The following is a 15,214-nucleotide window of genomic DNA, read 5'->3' on the forward strand; positions in this document are numbered from 1 at the left end:
TGACTGCTAATTTATGGGGCTCGGCCTGTGTGGGTTCGAATACCATCCTCGTCTAGTCGCGTAACTTTTTTGTTCCTCCAGTGATCTGTCTACGACACTAGTGTGTAAGCCGCACGAATGGCCTGCAAGGCGGACGAGGTGGCCGAGAAGTTGAGAAGATTAACTGCTAATTTATTGGGCTCGACCCGCATGGGTTCGAATCCCATCCTCGTCGAGTCGCGTAACTTTTTTTTCTTCCTCAGTAATCAGTCTTCGACATTAGTGTGTAAGCTGCACGAGTGGACAGCAAGGCGTATGACGTGGCCGAGAAGTTAAAGCGGGGGACTGCTAATCTGTTGGGCTCTGCCCGCGTGGGTTCGAATCCCATTCTCATCGAGTCGCGTAACTTTTTTTTGTTCTCCCAGTGATCGGTCTTCGACACTAGTGTGTTAGCTGCACGGATGGCCTGAAAGGCGGACGAGGTGGCCGAGAAGTTAAGGCGATGGATTGCTAATCCATTGGGCTCAGCCCGCGTGGGTTCGAATCCCATACTCGTCGAGTCGCGTAACTTTTTTTCTGTTCTCCCAGTGATCGGTCTTCGACACTAGTGAGTAAGCTGCACAGATGGCCTGCAAGGCGGACGAGGTGACCGAGAGGTTAAGGCGATGGACTGCTAATTCATTGGGCTCGTCCCGCGTGGGATTGAATCCCATCCTCGTCGAGTCGCCTAACTTTTTTTTTGACCTCCCAGTGATCGGTCTTCGACACTAGTGTGTAAGCTGCACGAATATCCTGCAAGGCGGACGAGCTGGCCGAGAGGTTAAGACGATGACTGCTATTCCATTGAGCTCTGCCCGCGTGGGTTCGAATCCCATCCTCGTCGAGTCGCGTAACTTGTTTATTGTTCTCCCAGTGATCGGTCTTCGACACTAGTGTGTAAGCTGCACGGATGGCCTGCAAGGCGGACGAGGTGGCCGAGAGGTTAAGGCGATGAACTGCTAATCCATTGAGCTCTGCCCACGTGGGTTCGAATCCCATGCTGTCGAGTCGAGTAACTTTTTTTCTCCCAGTGATCGGTCTTCGACACTAGTGTGTAAGCTGCACGAATGGCCTGCAAGGCGGACGAGGTGGCCGAGTGGTTGAGGAGATTAACTGCTAATTTATTGGGCTCGACTCGCGTGGGTTCGAATCACATCCTCGTCGAGTCGCGTAACTTTTTTTTGTTCTCCCAGTAATCAGTCTTCGACACTAGTGTGTAAGCTGCACGGGTGGGCAGCAAGGCGGATGAGGTGGCCGAGAGGTTAAGGCGGGGGACTGCTAATCTGTTGGGCTCTGCCCGCGTGGGTTCGAATCCCATTCTCGTCGAGTCGCGTTACTTTTTTGTTCTCCCAGTAATCGGTCTTCGACACTAGTGTGTAAGCTGCACGGATGGCCTGCAAGGCGGACGAGGTGGCCGAGAAGTTAAGGCGATGAACTGCTAATCCATAGGGCTCTGCCCGCGTGGGTTCGAATCCCATCCTCGTCGAGTCGCGTAACTTTGTTTTCGTTCTCCCAGTGATCGGTCTTCGACACTAGTGTGTAAGCTGCACGGATGGCCTGCAAGGCGGACGAGGTGGCCGGAAGGTTAAGGCGATGGACTGCTAAATTCCTGGGCTCTGCCCGCGTGGGTTTGAATTCTATCCTCGTCGAGTCGCGTAACCTTTTTTTTGTTCTCCCAGTGATCTGTCTACGACACTAGTGTGTAAGCTGCACGAATGGCCTGCAAGGTGGACGAGGTGGCCGAGAGGTTAAGGAGATAGACTGCTAATCCATTGGGCTATGCCCGTGTGGGTTCGAATCTCATCCTCGTCGAGTCACGAAACTTTTTTTTGTTCTCCCAGTGATCTGTCTACGACACTAGTGTGTAAGCTGCACGAATGGCCTGCAAGGCGGACGAGGTGGCCGAGAGGTTAAGGCGATGGACTGCTAATTCATTGGGCTCTGCCCGCGTGTGTTCCACTCCCATCCTCGTCGAGTCGCGTAACTTTTTTTTGTTCGTCCAGTGATCTCTCTACGACACTAGTGTGTAAGCTGCACGAATGGCCTGCAAGGCGGACGAGGTGGCCGAGAGGTTAGGGCGATGGAATGCTAATCCATTGGGTTCTGCCCGCGTTGGTTTGAATCCCAACCTCGTCGAGTCGCGTAACTTTTTTTGTTCTCACAGTGATCGGTCTTCGACAATACTGTGTAAGCTGCACGGATGGCCTTCAAGGCGGACGAGGTGGCCGAGAGGTTAAGGCAATGGACTGCTAATTTATTGGGCTCTGCCCGCGTGGGTTCGAATCCTATCCTCGTCGTGTCGCGTAACTTTTTTTGTTCTCCCAGTGATCGGTCTATGACACTAGTATGTAAGCTGCACGGATGGGGTGAGAGGCAGACAAGGTGGCAGAGAGGTTATGGCGATGGACTGCTAATCTATCGGGCTCTGCCCGCGTGGGTTCAAATCACATCCTCGTCGAGTCGCGTAACTTGTTTTGTTCTCCAAGTGATCTGTCTTCGACACTAGTGTGTAAGCTGCACGAAAGGCCTGCAAGGCGGACGATGTGGCCTAGAGGTTAAGGCGATGGACTGCTAATCCATTGGGCTCTGCCCGCGTTGGGTTCGAATCCCATCCTCGTCTAGTCGCGTAACTTTTTTTTCTTCTCCCAGTGATCGGTCTTCGACACTAGTGTGTAAGCTGCACGGATGGGGCGCAAGGCGTACGAGGTGGCTGAGATGTTAAGGCGATGGACTGCTAATCTATTGAGCTCTGCCCGCGTGGGTTCGAATCCAATCCTCGTCGAGTCGCGTAACTTTTTTTTGTTCTCCCAGTGATCGGTCTTCGACACTAGTGTGTAAGCTGCACGGATGGCCTGCAAGGCGGACGAGGTGGCCGAGAGGTTAAGGCGATGGACTGCTAATCCATGGGGCTCTGCCCGCGTGGGTTCGAATGCCATCCTCGTCGAGTCGCGTAACTTTTTTTAATCGCCCAGTGATCTCTCTACGACACTAGTGTGTAAGCTGCACAGATGGGGTGCAAGTCGGACAAGGTTGCCGGGAGGTTATGGCGATGGACTGCTAATCCATTGGGCTCATTCCGCGTGGGTTCGAATCTCATCCTCGTCGAGTCACGTAACTCATTTTGTTTTCCAGTGATCTGTCTACGACACTAGTGTGTAAGCCGCACGAATGGCCTGCAAGGCAGACGAGGTGGCCGACAGGTTAAGGCGATTGACTGCTAATCCATTGGGCTCTGCCCGCGTGGGTTCGAATCCCATCCTCGTCGAGTCGCGTAACTTTTTTTCTTCTCCCAGTGATCGGTCTTCGACACTAGTGTGTAAGCTGCACGGATGGGGTGCAATGCGGACGAGGTGGCCGAGAGGTTAAGGCGATGGTTTGCTAATCCATTGGGCTCTGCCCGCGTGGGTTCGAATTCCATCCTCGTCGAGTCGCGTAACTTTTTTTCCCAGTGATTGGTCTTCGACACTAGTGTGTAAGCTGCACGAATGGCCTGCAAGCTGTACGAGGTGGCCGAGAGGTTAAGGCGATGGACTGCTAATCCATTGCGCTCTGCCCGCGTGGGTTCCAATCCCATCCTCGTCGGGGCGCGTAACTTTTTTTGTTCTCCCAGTGATCGGTCTACGACACTAGTGTGTAAGCTGCACGAATGGCCTGCAAGGCGGACGAGGTGGCCGAGAGGTTAAGGCGATGGACTGCTAATCCATTGGGCTCTGCCCGCGTGGGTTCGAATCCCATCCTCGTCGAGTCGCGTAACTTTTTTTTCTTCTCCCAGTGATCTGTCTACGACACTAGTGTGTAAGCTGCACGAATGGCCTGCAAGGCGGACGAGGTGCCCGAGAGGTTAAGGCGATGGCCAAATTGAAGTTTATAAAAAAAACAAATAAAAGTTTATCCAATCTAAGGCGATGGACTGCTTATCCATTGGGCTCTGCCCACGTGGGTTCGAATCCCATCGTCGCCGAGTTGCGTAAATTTTTTTTTGTTCTCCCAGTGATCGGTCTTCGACACTAGTGTGTAAGCTGCACGGATGGGGTGCAAGGCGGACGAAGTGGCCGAGAGATTAAGGATTGACTGCTAATTTATTGGGCTCGGCCCGCGTGGGTTTGAATCCCATCCTCGTCGAGCCGCGTAGTTTTTTTTTGTTCTCCCAGTAATCAGTTTTCGACACTAGTGTGTAAGCTGCACGGGTAGCCTGCAAGCCGGACGAGGTGGTCGAGAGGTTAAGGCGATAGACTGCTAATCCATTGGGCTCTGCCCGCGTGGGTTCGAATCCCATCCTCGTCGGGTCACGTAACTTTTTTTGTTCTCCCAGTGATCGGTCTTCGACACTAGTCTGTAAGCTGCACGAATGGCCTGTAAGGCGGACGAGGTGGCCGAGAGGTTAAGGCGATGGACTGCTATTCCATTGGGCTCTGCCCGCGTGGGTTCGAATCCCATCCTCGTCGAGTCGCGTAACTTTTTTAGTTCTCCCAGTGATCGGTCTTCGACACTAGTATGTAAGCTGCACAGATGGGGTGCAAGTCGGACAAGGTTGCCGGGAGGTTATGGCGATGGACTGCTAATCCATTGGGCTCATTCCGCGTGGGTTCGAATCTCATCCTCGTCGAGTCACGTAACTCATTTTGTTTTCCAGTGATCTGTCTACGACACTAGTGTGTAAGCCGCACGAATGGCCTACAAGGCGGACGAGGTGGCCGAGAGGGTAAGACGATGGACTGCTAATGCTTTGGGCTCTGCCCGCGTGGGTTCGAATCCCATCCTCGTCGTGTCACGTAGCTTTTTTTGTTCTCCCAGTGATCGGTCTTCGTCACTAGTGTGTAAGCTGCACGAATGGCCTACAAGGCGGACGAGGTGGCCGAGAGGTTAAGGCGATGGACTGCTAATCCATTGGGCTCTGCCCGCGTGGGTTCGAATTCCATCCTCGTCGAGTCGCGTAACTTTTTTTCCCAGTGATTGGTCTTCGACACTAGTGTGTAAGCTGCACGAATGGCCTGCAAGCTGTACGAGGTGGCCGAGAGGTTAAGGCGATGGACTGCTAATCCATTGCGCTCTGCCCGCGTGGGTTCCAATCCCATCCTCGTCGGGGCGCGTAACTTTTTTTGTTCTCCCAGTGATCGGTCTACGACACTAGTGTGTAAGCCGCACGAATGGCCTGCAAGGCAGACGAGGTGGCCGACAGGTTAAGGCGATTGACTGCTAATCCATTGGGCTCTGCCCGCGTGGGTTCGAATCCCATCCTCGTCGAGTCGCGTAACTTTTTTTCTTCTCCCAGTGATCGGTCTTCGACACTAGTGTGTAAGCTGCACGGATGGGGTGCAATGCGGACGAGGTGGCCGAGAGGTTAAGGATTGACTGCTAATTTATTGGGCTCGGCCCACGTGGGTTGGAATCCCGTCCTCGTCGAGTCGCGTAACTTTTTTTTGTTCTCCCAGTAATCAGTCTTCGACACTAGTGTGTAAGCTGCACGGGTGGCCTGCAAGGCGGACGAGGTGGCCGAGAGGTTAAGGCGATGAACTGCTAATCCATTGGGCTCTTCCCAAGTGGGTTCGAATCCTATCCTCGTCATGTCGCGTAACTTTTTTTGTTCTCCCAGTGATCGGTCTATGACACTAGTATGTAAGCTGCACGGATGGGGTGAGAGGCAGACAAGGTGGCAGAGAGGTTATGGCGATGGACTACTAATCTATCGGGCTCTGCCCGCGTGGGTTCAAATCCCATCCTAGTCGAGTCGCGTAACTTGTTTTGTTCTCCAAGTGATCTGTCTTGGACACTAGTGTGTAAGCTGCACGAAAGGCCTGCAAGGCGGACGATGTGGCCGAGAGGTTAAGGCGATGGACTGCTAATCCATTGGGCTCTGCCCGCGTGGGTTCGAATCCCATCCTCGTCTAGTCGCGTAACTTTTTTTTTCTTCCATCAGTGTTCGGTCTTCGACACTAGTGTGTAAGCTGCACGGATGGGGCGCAAGGCGTACGAGGTGGCTGAGATGTTAAGGCGATGGACTGCTAATCTATTGAGCTCTGCCCGCGTGGGTTCGAATCCAATCCTCGTCGAGTCGCGTAACTTTTTTTTGTTCTCCCAGTGATCGGTCTTCGACACTAGTGTGTAAGCTGCACGGATGGCCTGCAAGGCGGACGAGGTGGCCGAGAGGTTAAGGCGATGGACTGCTAATCCATTAGGCTCAGCCCGCGAGGGTTCGAATCCCATCCTCGTCGAGTCGCGTAACTTTTTTCTGTTCTCCCAGTGATCGGTCTTCGACACTAGTGAGTAAGCTGCACAGGTTAAGGCGATGGACTGCTAATCCATTGGGCTCTGCCCGCGTGGGTTCAAATCCCATCCTCGTCGAGTCACGAAACTTTCTTTGTTCTCCAAGTGATCTGTCTTGGACACTAGTGTGTAAGCTGCACGAAAGGCCTGCAAGGCGGACGATGTGGCCGAGAGGTTAAGGCGATGGACTGCTAATCCATTGGGCTCTGCGCGCGTGGGTTCGAATCCAATCCTTGTCGAGTCGCGTAACTTTTTTTTGTTCTCCCAGTGATCGGTCTTCGACACTAGTGTGTAAGCTGCACGAAAGGCCTGCAAGGCGGACGATGTGGCCGAGAGGTTAAGGCGATGGACTGCTAATCCATTGGGCTCTGCCCGCGTGGGTTCGAATCCCATCCTCGTCTAGTCGCGTAACTTTTTTTTTCTTCTCCCAGTGATCGGTCTTCGACACTAGTGTGTAAGCTGCACGGATGGGGCGCAAGGCGGACGAGGTGGCCGAGAGGTTAAGGCGATGGACTGGTAATCCATGGGGCTCTGCCCGCGTGGGTTCGAATGCCATCCTCGTCGAGTCGCGTAACTTTTTTTGTTCGCACAGTGATCTCTCTACGACACTAGTGTGTAAGCTGCACGAATGGCCTGCAAGGCAGACGAGGTGGCCGAGAGGTTAGGGCGATGGACTGCTAATCCATTGGGCTCTGCCCGCGTGGGTTCGAGTCCTATCCTCGTTGAGTCGCGTAACTTTTTTTTGTTCTCCCAGTGATCGGTCTTCGACACTAGTAGTGTCTAAGCTGCACGGGTGGCCTGCAAGGCGGACGAGGTGGCCGAGAGATTAAGGCGATGAACTGCTAATCCATGGGGCTCTGCCCGCGTGGGTTCGAATGCCATCCTCCTCGAGTCGCGTAACTTTTTTTGTTGTCCCAGTGATCGGTCTTCGTCACTTGTGTGTAGGCTGCAGGAACGGCCTACAAGGCGCACGAGGTGGCCGAGAGGGTAAGACGATGGACTGCTAATGCTTTGGGCTCTGCCCGCGTGGGTTCGAATCCCATCCTCGTCGAGTCACGTAGCTTTTTTTGTTCTCCCAGTGATCGGTCTTCGTCACTAGTGTGTAAGCTGCACGAATGGCCTACAAGGCGGACGAGGTGGCCGAGAGGTTAAGGCGATGGACTGCTAATCCATTGGGCTCTGCCCGCGTGGGTTCGAATTCCATCCTCGTCGAGTCGCGTAACTTTTTTTCCCAGTGATTGGTCTTCGACACTAGTGTGTAAGCTGCACGAATGGCCTGCAAGCTGTACGAGGTGGCCGAGAGGCTAAGGCGATGGACTGCTAATCCATTGGGCTCTGCCCGCGTGGGTTCCAATCCCATCCTCGTCGGGGCGCGTAACTTTTTTTGTTCTCCCAGTGATCGGTCTACGACACTAGTGTGTAAGCTGCACGAATGGCCTGCAAGGCGGACGAGGTGGCCGAGAGGTTAAGGCGATGGACTGCTAATCCATTGGGCTCTGCCCGCGTGGGTTCGAATCCCATCCTCGTCGAGTCGCGTAACTTTTTTTTCTTCTCCCAGTGATCTGTCTACGACACTAGTGTGTAAGCTGCACGAATGGCCTGCAAGGCGGACGAGGTGGCCGAGAGTTTAAGGCGATGGCCAAATAGAAGTTTATAAAAAAACAAATAAAAGTTTATCCAATCTAAGGCGATGGACTGCTTATCCATTGGGCTCTGCCCACGTGGGTTCGAATCCCATTATCGCCGAGTTGCGTAAATTTTTTTTTGTTCTCCCAGTGATCAGTCTTCGACACTAGTGTGTAAGCTGCACGGATGGGGTGCAAGGCGGACGAGGTGGCCGAGAGGTTAAGGATTGACTGCTAATTTATTGGGCTCGGCCCGCGTGGGTTTGAATCCCATCCTCGTCGAGCCGCGTAGTTTTTTTTTTGTTCTCCCAGTAATCAGTTTTCGACACTAGTGTGTATGCTGCACGGGTAGCCTGCAAGCCGGACGAGGTGGTCGAGAGGTTGAGGCGATAGACTGCTAATCCATTGGGCTCTGCCCGCGTGGGTTCGAATCCCATCCTCGTCGGGTCACGTAACTTTTTTTGTTCTCCCAGTGATCGGTCTTCGACACTAAATTGTAAGCTGCACGAATGGCCTGTAAGGTGGACGAGGTGGCCGAGAGGTTAAGGCGATGGACTGCTACTCCATTGGGCTCTGCCCGCGTGGGTTCGAATCCCATCCTCGTCGAGTCGCGTAACTTTTTTTAGTTCTCCCAGTGATCGGTCTTCGACACTAGTATGTAAGCTGCACAGATGGGGTGCAAGTCGGACAAGGTGGCCGGGAGGTCATGGCGATGGACTGCTAATCCATTGGGCTCATTCCGCGGGGGTTCCAATCTCATCGTCGTCGAGTCACGTAACTCATTTTGTTTTCCAGTGATCTGTCTACGACACTAGTGTGTAAGCCGCACGAATGGCCTGCAAGGCAGACGAGGTGGCCGAGAGGTTAAGGCGATTGACTGCTAATCCATTGGGCTCTGCCCGCGTGGGTTCGAATCCCATCCTCGTCGAGTCGCGTAACTTTTTTTCTTCTCCCAGTGATCGGTCTTCGACACTAGTGTGTAAGCTGCACGGATGGGGTGCAATGCGGACGAGGTGGCCGAGAGGTTAAGGATTGACTGCTAAATTATTGGGCTCGGCCCACGTGGGTTGCAATCCCGTCCTCGTCGAGTCGCGTAACTTTTTTTGTTCTCCCAGTAATCAGTCTTCGACACTAGTGTGTAAGCTGCACGGGTGGCCTGCAAGGCGGACGAGGTGGCCGAGAGGTTAAGGCGATGGACTGCTAATCCATTGGGCTCTGCCCGCGTGGGTTCGAATGCCATCCTCGTCGAGTCGCGTAACTTTTTATGTTCTCCCAGTGATCGGTTTTCGACACTAGTGTGTAAGCTGCACAGATGGCCTGCAAGGCGGTCGAGGTGGACGAGAGCTTAAGGCGATGGACTGGTAATCCATTGAGCTCTGCCCGCGCGGGTTCGAATCCCATCCTCGTCGAGTCGCGTAACTTTTTTTCTCCGAGTGATGCGTCTTCGACTTTAGTGTGTAAGCTGCAAGAATGACCTGCGAGGCGGACGAGCTGGCCGAGAGGTTAAGACGATGGACTGCTAATGCATTGGGCTCTGCCCGCGTGGGTTCGAATCCCATCCTCGTCGAGTCGCGTAGCTTTTTTTTCTCCCAGTAATCAGTCTTCGACACTAGTGTGTAAGCTGCACGGGTGGCCTGCAAGGCGGACCAGGTGGCCGAGAGGTTAAGGCGATTTTCTTCTCCCAGTGATCGGTCTTCGACACTAGTGTGTAAGCTGCACGGATGGGGTGCAATGCGGCCGAGGTGGCCGAGAGTTTAAGGCGATGGACTGCTAATCGTTGGGCTCTGCCCACGTGGGTTGGAATCCCGTCCTCGTCGAGTCGCGTAACTTTTTTTGTTCTCCCAGTAATCAGTCTTCGACACTAGTGTGTAAGCTGCACGGGTGGCCTGCAAGGCGGACGAGGTGGCCGAGAGGTTAAGGCGATGGACTGCTAATCCATTGGGCTCTGCCCGCGTGGGTTCGAATGCCATCCTCGTCGAGTCGCGTAACTTTTTTTCTTCTCCCAGTGATCGGTCTTCGACACTAGTGTTTAAGCTGCACGGATTGGGTGCAATGCGGACGAGGTGGCCGAGAGGTTAAGGATTGACTGCTAATTTATTGGGCTCGGCCCGCGTGGGTTCGAATCCCATCCTCGTCGAGTCGCGTAACTTTTTTTTGTTCTCCCAATAATCAGTCTTCGACACTAGTGTGTAAGCTGCACGGGTGTCCTGCAAGGCGGACGAGGTGGCCGAGAGGTTAAGGCGATGAACTGCTCATCCGTTGGGCTCTGCCCGCGTGGGTTAGAATTCCATCCTCGTCGGGTCGCGTAACTTTTTTTGTTCTCCCAGTGATCGGTCTTCGACACTAGTTTGTAAGCTGCACAAATAGCCTACAAGGCAGACGAGGTGGCGGAGAGGTTAAGGATTGACTGCTAATTTATTGGGCTCGGCCCGCGTGGGTTTGAATCCCATCTTCGTCGAGTCGCGTAATATTTTTTGTTCTCCCAGTAATCAGTCTTCGACACTAGTGTGTAAGCTGCACGGGTAGCTTGCAAGCCGGACGAGGTGGCCGAGAGGTTAAGGCGATGGACTGCTAATCCATTGGGCTCTGCCCGCGTGGGTTCGAATCCCATCGTCGTCGGGTGGCGTAAATTTTTTTGTTCTCCCAGTGATCGGTCTTCGACACTAGTGTGTAAGCTGCACGGGTGTCCTGCAAGGCGGACGAGGTGGCCGAGAGGTTAAGGCGATGCACTGCTCATCCGTTGAGCTCTGCCCGCGTTGGTTCGAATGCCATCCTCCTCGAGTCGCGTAACTTCTTTTGTTCTTCCAGTGATCGGTCTTCGTCACTAGTGTGTAAGCTGCACGAATGGCCTACAAGGCGGACGAGGTGGCCGAGAGGTTAAGGCGATGGACTGCTAATGCATTGGGCTCTGCCCTTGTGGGTTCCAATCCCATCCTCGTCGAGTCGCGTAGCTTTTTTTGTTCTCCCAGTGATCGGTCTTCGTCACTAGTGTGTAAGCTGCACGAATAGCCTACAAGGCGGACGAGGTGCCCGAGAGGTTAAGGCGATGGACTGCTAATCCATTGGGCTCTGCCCGCTTGGGTGAGAATTCCATCCTCATCGGGTCGCGTAACTTTTTTTTGTTCTCCCAGTAATCAGTCTTCGTCACTAGTGTGTAAGCTGCACGAATGGCCTACAAGGCGGACGAGGTGGCCGAGAGGTTAAGGCGATGGACTGCTAATTCATTGGGCTCTGCCCGCGTGGGTTTGAGTCCCATCTTCGTCGACTCGCGTAATTTTTTTTCTTCACCCAGTGATCGGTCTTCGACACTAGTGTGTAAGCTGCACGAATGGCCTGCAAAGCGGACGAGCTGGCCGAGAGGTTAAGACGATGGACTGCTAATGCATTGGGCTCTGCCCGCGTGGGTTCGAATCCCATCCTCGTCGAGTCGCGTAAGTCTTTTTTGTTCTCCCAGTGATCTGTCTACGACACTAGTGTGTAAGCCGCACGAATGGCCTGCAAAGCAGACGAGGTGGCCGAGCTTTTAAGGCGATTGACTGCTAATCCATTGGGCTCTGCCCGCGTGGGTTCGAACCCCATCCTCGTCGAGTCGCGTAGCTTTTTTTGTTCTCCCAGTGATCGGTCTTCGTCACTAGTGTGTAAGCTGCACGAATGGCCTACAAGGCGGACGAGGTGGCCGAGAGGTTAAGGCGATGGACTGCTAATCCATTGGGCTCTGCCCGCTTGGGTTAGAATTCCATCCTCGTCGGGTCGCGTAACTTTTTTTGTTTTCCAAGTGATCGGTCTTCGACACTAGTTTGTAAGCTGCACAAATGGCCTACAAGGCAGACGAGGTGGCGGAGAGGTTAAGGATTGACTGCTAATTTATTGGGCTCGGCCCGCATGGGTTTGAATCCCATCTTCGTCGAGTCGCGTAATTTTTTTTTGTTCTCCCAGTAATCAGTCTTCGACACTAGTGTGTAAGCTGCACGGGTGTCCTGCAATGCGGACGAGGTGGCCGAGAGGTTAAGGCGATGAACTGCTCATCCGTTGGCCTCTCCCCACGTGGGTTCGAATGCCATCCTCGTCGAGTCACGTAACTTTTTTTGTTCTCCCAGTGATCGGTCTTCGTCACTAGTGTGTAAGCGGCACGAATGTCCTACAAGGCGGACGAGGTGGCCGATCATTCCACTTCCGGCCACGACAGTGAACGGACGTGTTTATCATGTGCTCCCGCGTAGGGGCGGTTTCAGCGGCCCGTGTGGGCCGCGGTATCAGGTGTACCGAAAAGCCAGGCGAAGATTTCCAGGTTGTTCTGCCTCAGCTGCCTTCAGGTGATTCCGTTTTGCACACGGTTTTTTTGCACGGAAACTTGAAAGCCAGGCCATATCGAGTGGAGCATGTCCGAGACAGCCTTGCTCGTCTTTCGCTGCTGCCGGAAGTGGTTGCCCTAGGGGCATACCAAATGAATCATGTATGGGCAGTGACGTTCAAGGATGATGAGGGTAAAAAGAAGATGCTGGCGGCGGAGTCTTTTGATCTAAAGGACCATCGCTGTATGGTGGTTGACCCCCGTGATCGAGGTGTGCGGCTGAAGTTGTACTGGCTTCTTCATGGCGTGCCGGACGAGGCTGTGCGAGTCGCCTTAACGCCCTACGGAAAAGTGACCGAGATAAGCAGAGATAAATGGAAGGTGCAGGGTTGCAATGATAAAGGTTCAACCACGCGGTCGGTCACGCTGAGGCTACACGCGGGCGTGTCCGTGGACGACCTGCCACACCAACTGCGAGTTGCGGAGGATATGGCGCTCGTCGTAATTCCTGGCAGAGCACCGCTATGCCTCCGATGCCGGGCTATCGGACACATTCGACGGGATTGCCGCGTGCCGCGCTGTGGGGTCTGTCGTCGCTATGGCCACGATGACGCCCACTGTGTGAGGTCGTACGCCAGCATTGCGGGCCCAGGCCAAACAGACGAAGTGTCTGAACACCTGATGGATGCCGTGGATGCCGAAGAAGCGAGCAGGGAAGACGGTTATACGGAAGGCCCTGCCACGCCCCCTGAACAGTCTTCTGGGGCCGCACTGGAATCTACCAATAAAGGCGACAAGCACTCTGGTGCGCCAGGAACGAATTTAGACACGGCAGCAGTAGAGAACGACGCTACAGCAGCGAGCAAGTCATCTTCAGCTGCGCGAGAGGGCGGCCCGGAAGCAACGGACGCCGAGATGACCAAGGCCGGTGCTATCGCTTTTAAGCGAGCTCGTGAAACACCTGACCGTACCGGAAATGTTGACACGTCGGCCATCAATGAACCTCCAACAAAGACGGCGACTGGTCGTCGGCCTACCTTTAAACCACGACCAAACCTGTCTCCTGACCGTAGGGGCACTCAAACGTCGGCCCCGCCGTAGCGGAGGAGACGTTCCGAGGCTTTCTACGCTGAGCACACGCAACCACTGTTGCGACGTGAGTATGACACCTGACGAAACAACCTTCAAGAAATGGCGACTAACTTTAAAACTGGTATTTGCATCGCGACGTTGAACTCAAGAGGCCTGTGTTCGCGCAGGAGACAATGCCAGATTAGTCGCATTTTGTTAGAAAACGACATAGACCTCCTGGCTGTACAAGAAACTAAAATGGAAAGTGAAGAACAAACGGAGCAAATGGTTCAAGTTTTTCGCTCTAGGTACAATGTCTGCGTTTGTCATGCTGTTGGGCGATCAGGAGGCTGTGTCGTTTTCATACGTAGTAGTATCGCGGTTGTTGAAAATGTGTCTACCTGCGATAGCGGTAGGCTGGTTGTGTGCGACTTCAGTGTTTCTGGAATGCCTTGGCGCGTTGTGTGTGTTTATGCACCGAATAGATCGCACGAACGGGAATTTTTTTTCAGAGCGATTGAAGGATTCTTGAAAACGGAAAGAAATGTTGTGGTTCTAGGGGACTTCAATTGTGTCTGTAGAGCTGAGGATAAGACAACGAGCTTCAATGTGCGCGATAGAAGCGCTGAGCTGTTGAATAAAATAGTGAACGAGACAGGGCTGGAAGATGTCGGTTATGTAATGACGCGAGAGGGTGAAGTAGGATATACGCACTTTCAAGGTCATTCGCACGCGAGGTTAGACAGAATATATCTGTCGGCAAAGTTGGTGCCACTATGCTCATCTTATCAAATTCAACATCTTAGTTTTAGTGATCATTGTCTGGTCAAGGTCAACATTGGCGAAAAACGTAAGGCTGCGAAGTTTAATTGGTTTCTATGGAAATTTAATGAAAAGCTGCTGCAAGATGAAATATTTGTCACAAAAACCAAAGAATGTCTTTCAAATGCTCTTCGTTTGGAGACCAATAACTTCATAGCTGTGTGGGAGCAAATGAAGTGTGATATAAAGATGATAGCGATTGAAAGAGCCTGTGTATTACGTAATCGGGAAAGGCAACAAGAGAGGCAGTTACAAAGCGAACTAGACTACATGTTAAGCGTAGAAAATGAAGTGCCGGGAAAATTTAAGAAAGAAATAAAGGAGGCGAAAGCAAAGCTCGAATTCATCGACGACGAAAAGTACCGCGGAGCAATGATAAGGGCTCGCACTGAACGGCTGTGGATGGGGGAAACGCCCACTAAGCGGGTGCTCAGTGAAGAAAAGAAACATGCAGCAAACAAAGAGATAAATGAAATTCGATACCGCAATTACATTACCCGGGACCGCGAACAGATAAAGCACGCCTTTGTCGAGTTTTATACGCAACTCCTTAGCCATACAATCAATGACCCCGAACGATTCAAAGAGGACTTTCTGACCCTTATGCCGAGATTGGAAGACTCTGAGCGGGAGCTACTGGAGGTAGAAATCACTGTGGCAGAAATTGAATCAGCTATAGATAACCTGGGTAACGGCAAGTCACCAGGGCCGGATGGGCTTGGTGCTGCCATATACAAATTTTTTAAGACAGAAATGGCACTGGCATTACACCGAGTGATCAGAGAATGCTACGACAAGCAGCAAACACCTCATTCATTTAGGACAGCACACGTAGTATTAATCCCCAAAACTGATGACCCCGCAAAGCTACTTTCAGTGGAATCCTACCGACCTATCAGTTTGAGCAACACTGACTATAAAATATACACGAAGGTCCTAGCAAGACGGCTCCAAAGTGTTGTCACATCCCTTGTCGGCCCGCATCAGACATGTGGGATTAAGGGCAGAACCATATTCACAAATATACACGTAACCAGAAGTATTCTAGAATGCTGTGATGCAAATAATGACCGCGTGGCCATGATTCAGCTAGACCTGCACAAAGCGTTCGATAAAGTCGTAC

The 15,214-nt window shown here is 52.8% G+C and overlaps 36 non-coding genes across 36 annotated transcripts; all 36 read left to right on the forward strand.

Annotated features, from left to right (window-relative positions):
- The first annotated feature begins 455 nt into the window (after positions 1-455).
- Positions 456-537, forward strand: TRNAS-GCU (transfer RNA serine (anticodon GCU)). Its single transcript has one exon. It is a non-coding gene; the product is annotated as a tRNA-Ser (tRNA).
- A 725-nt stretch (positions 538-1,262) lies between these two features.
- Positions 1,263-1,344, forward strand: TRNAS-GCU (transfer RNA serine (anticodon GCU)). Its single transcript has one exon. It is a non-coding gene; the product is annotated as a tRNA-Ser (tRNA).
- A 78-nt stretch (positions 1,345-1,422) lies between these two features.
- TRNAS-GCU (transfer RNA serine (anticodon GCU)) lies at positions 1,423-1,504 on the forward strand. The gene has a single exon. It is a non-coding gene; the product is annotated as a tRNA-Ser (tRNA).
- A 406-nt stretch (positions 1,505-1,910) lies between these two features.
- TRNAS-GCU (transfer RNA serine (anticodon GCU)) lies at positions 1,911-1,992 on the forward strand. The gene has a single exon. It is a non-coding gene; the product is annotated as a tRNA-Ser (tRNA).
- A 241-nt stretch (positions 1,993-2,233) lies between these two features.
- Positions 2,234-2,315, forward strand: TRNAS-GCU (transfer RNA serine (anticodon GCU)). Its single transcript has one exon. It is a non-coding gene; the product is annotated as a tRNA-Ser (tRNA).
- A 240-nt stretch (positions 2,316-2,555) lies between these two features.
- TRNAS-GCU (transfer RNA serine (anticodon GCU)) lies at positions 2,556-2,638 on the forward strand. Its single transcript has one exon. It is a non-coding gene; the product is annotated as a tRNA-Ser (tRNA).
- A 242-nt stretch (positions 2,639-2,880) lies between these two features.
- Positions 2,881-2,962, forward strand: TRNAS-GCU (transfer RNA serine (anticodon GCU)). Its single transcript has one exon. It is a non-coding gene; the product is annotated as a tRNA-Ser (tRNA).
- A 239-nt stretch (positions 2,963-3,201) lies between these two features.
- TRNAS-GCU (transfer RNA serine (anticodon GCU)) lies at positions 3,202-3,283 on the forward strand. The gene has a single exon. It is a non-coding gene; the product is annotated as a tRNA-Ser (tRNA).
- A 79-nt stretch (positions 3,284-3,362) lies between these two features.
- TRNAS-GCU (transfer RNA serine (anticodon GCU)) lies at positions 3,363-3,444 on the forward strand. The gene has a single exon. It is a non-coding gene; the product is annotated as a tRNA-Ser (tRNA).
- Positions 3,445-3,679: 235 nt separating this feature from the next.
- TRNAS-GCU (transfer RNA serine (anticodon GCU)) lies at positions 3,680-3,761 on the forward strand. The gene has a single exon. It is a non-coding gene; the product is annotated as a tRNA-Ser (tRNA).
- A 459-nt stretch (positions 3,762-4,220) lies between these two features.
- On the forward strand, positions 4,221-4,302 carry TRNAS-GCU (transfer RNA serine (anticodon GCU)). The gene has a single exon. It is a non-coding gene; the product is annotated as a tRNA-Ser (tRNA).
- Positions 4,303-4,381: 79 nt separating this feature from the next.
- Positions 4,382-4,463, forward strand: TRNAS-GCU (transfer RNA serine (anticodon GCU)). Its single transcript has one exon. It is a non-coding gene; the product is annotated as a tRNA-Ser (tRNA).
- Positions 4,464-4,702: 239 nt separating this feature from the next.
- TRNAS-GCU (transfer RNA serine (anticodon GCU)) lies at positions 4,703-4,784 on the forward strand. Its single transcript has one exon. It is a non-coding gene; the product is annotated as a tRNA-Ser (tRNA).
- A 79-nt stretch (positions 4,785-4,863) lies between these two features.
- On the forward strand, positions 4,864-4,945 carry TRNAS-GCU (transfer RNA serine (anticodon GCU)). Its single transcript has one exon. It is a non-coding gene; the product is annotated as a tRNA-Ser (tRNA).
- A 235-nt stretch (positions 4,946-5,180) lies between these two features.
- Positions 5,181-5,262, forward strand: TRNAS-GCU (transfer RNA serine (anticodon GCU)). Its single transcript has one exon. It is a non-coding gene; the product is annotated as a tRNA-Ser (tRNA).
- A 239-nt stretch (positions 5,263-5,501) lies between these two features.
- Positions 5,502-5,583, forward strand: TRNAS-GCU (transfer RNA serine (anticodon GCU)). Its single transcript has one exon. It is a non-coding gene; the product is annotated as a tRNA-Ser (tRNA).
- A 240-nt stretch (positions 5,584-5,823) lies between these two features.
- On the forward strand, positions 5,824-5,905 carry TRNAS-GCU (transfer RNA serine (anticodon GCU)). The gene has a single exon. It is a non-coding gene; the product is annotated as a tRNA-Ser (tRNA).
- A 243-nt stretch (positions 5,906-6,148) lies between these two features.
- On the forward strand, positions 6,149-6,230 carry TRNAS-GCU (transfer RNA serine (anticodon GCU)). Its single transcript has one exon. It is a non-coding gene; the product is annotated as a tRNA-Ser (tRNA).
- Positions 6,231-6,601: 371 nt separating this feature from the next.
- On the forward strand, positions 6,602-6,683 carry TRNAS-GCU (transfer RNA serine (anticodon GCU)). The gene has a single exon. It is a non-coding gene; the product is annotated as a tRNA-Ser (tRNA).
- Positions 6,684-6,764: 81 nt separating this feature from the next.
- Positions 6,765-6,846, forward strand: TRNAT-GGU (transfer RNA threonine (anticodon GGU)). The gene has a single exon. It is a non-coding gene; the product is annotated as a tRNA-Thr (tRNA).
- A 79-nt stretch (positions 6,847-6,925) lies between these two features.
- On the forward strand, positions 6,926-7,007 carry TRNAS-GCU (transfer RNA serine (anticodon GCU)). The gene has a single exon. It is a non-coding gene; the product is annotated as a tRNA-Ser (tRNA).
- A 405-nt stretch (positions 7,008-7,412) lies between these two features.
- TRNAS-GCU (transfer RNA serine (anticodon GCU)) lies at positions 7,413-7,494 on the forward strand. Its single transcript has one exon. It is a non-coding gene; the product is annotated as a tRNA-Ser (tRNA).
- Positions 7,495-7,568: 74 nt separating this feature from the next.
- On the forward strand, positions 7,569-7,650 carry TRNAS-GCU (transfer RNA serine (anticodon GCU)). The gene has a single exon. It is a non-coding gene; the product is annotated as a tRNA-Ser (tRNA).
- A 79-nt stretch (positions 7,651-7,729) lies between these two features.
- Positions 7,730-7,811, forward strand: TRNAS-GCU (transfer RNA serine (anticodon GCU)). The gene has a single exon. It is a non-coding gene; the product is annotated as a tRNA-Ser (tRNA).
- A 459-nt stretch (positions 7,812-8,270) lies between these two features.
- Positions 8,271-8,352, forward strand: TRNAS-GCU (transfer RNA serine (anticodon GCU)). Its single transcript has one exon. It is a non-coding gene; the product is annotated as a tRNA-Ser (tRNA).
- Positions 8,353-8,431: 79 nt separating this feature from the next.
- Positions 8,432-8,513, forward strand: TRNAS-GCU (transfer RNA serine (anticodon GCU)). Its single transcript has one exon. It is a non-coding gene; the product is annotated as a tRNA-Ser (tRNA).
- Positions 8,514-8,753: 240 nt separating this feature from the next.
- TRNAS-GCU (transfer RNA serine (anticodon GCU)) lies at positions 8,754-8,835 on the forward strand. Its single transcript has one exon. It is a non-coding gene; the product is annotated as a tRNA-Ser (tRNA).
- A 238-nt stretch (positions 8,836-9,073) lies between these two features.
- TRNAS-GCU (transfer RNA serine (anticodon GCU)) lies at positions 9,074-9,155 on the forward strand. Its single transcript has one exon. It is a non-coding gene; the product is annotated as a tRNA-Ser (tRNA).
- Positions 9,156-9,392: 237 nt separating this feature from the next.
- On the forward strand, positions 9,393-9,474 carry TRNAS-GCU (transfer RNA serine (anticodon GCU)). Its single transcript has one exon. It is a non-coding gene; the product is annotated as a tRNA-Ser (tRNA).
- A 329-nt stretch (positions 9,475-9,803) lies between these two features.
- Positions 9,804-9,885, forward strand: TRNAS-GCU (transfer RNA serine (anticodon GCU)). The gene has a single exon. It is a non-coding gene; the product is annotated as a tRNA-Ser (tRNA).
- Positions 9,886-10,444: 559 nt separating this feature from the next.
- Positions 10,445-10,526, forward strand: TRNAS-GCU (transfer RNA serine (anticodon GCU)). Its single transcript has one exon. It is a non-coding gene; the product is annotated as a tRNA-Ser (tRNA).
- Positions 10,527-10,766: 240 nt separating this feature from the next.
- Positions 10,767-10,848, forward strand: TRNAS-GCU (transfer RNA serine (anticodon GCU)). The gene has a single exon. It is a non-coding gene; the product is annotated as a tRNA-Ser (tRNA).
- Positions 10,849-11,089: 241 nt separating this feature from the next.
- TRNAS-GCU (transfer RNA serine (anticodon GCU)) lies at positions 11,090-11,171 on the forward strand. Its single transcript has one exon. It is a non-coding gene; the product is annotated as a tRNA-Ser (tRNA).
- A 79-nt stretch (positions 11,172-11,250) lies between these two features.
- On the forward strand, positions 11,251-11,332 carry TRNAS-GCU (transfer RNA serine (anticodon GCU)). Its single transcript has one exon. It is a non-coding gene; the product is annotated as a tRNA-Ser (tRNA).
- Positions 11,333-11,412: 80 nt separating this feature from the next.
- On the forward strand, positions 11,413-11,494 carry TRNAS-GCU (transfer RNA serine (anticodon GCU)). The gene has a single exon. It is a non-coding gene; the product is annotated as a tRNA-Ser (tRNA).
- Positions 11,495-11,573: 79 nt separating this feature from the next.
- TRNAS-GCU (transfer RNA serine (anticodon GCU)) lies at positions 11,574-11,655 on the forward strand. The gene has a single exon. It is a non-coding gene; the product is annotated as a tRNA-Ser (tRNA).
- The last annotated feature ends 3,559 nt before the right edge of the window (positions 11,656-15,214 follow it).

This window comes from Rhipicephalus microplus, chromosome X (genome assembly GCF_043290135.1).
Source record: "Rhipicephalus microplus isolate Deutch F79 chromosome X, USDA_Rmic, whole genome shotgun sequence".
NCBI lineage: Eukaryota > Metazoa > Arthropoda > Arachnida > Ixodida > Ixodidae > Rhipicephalus > Rhipicephalus microplus.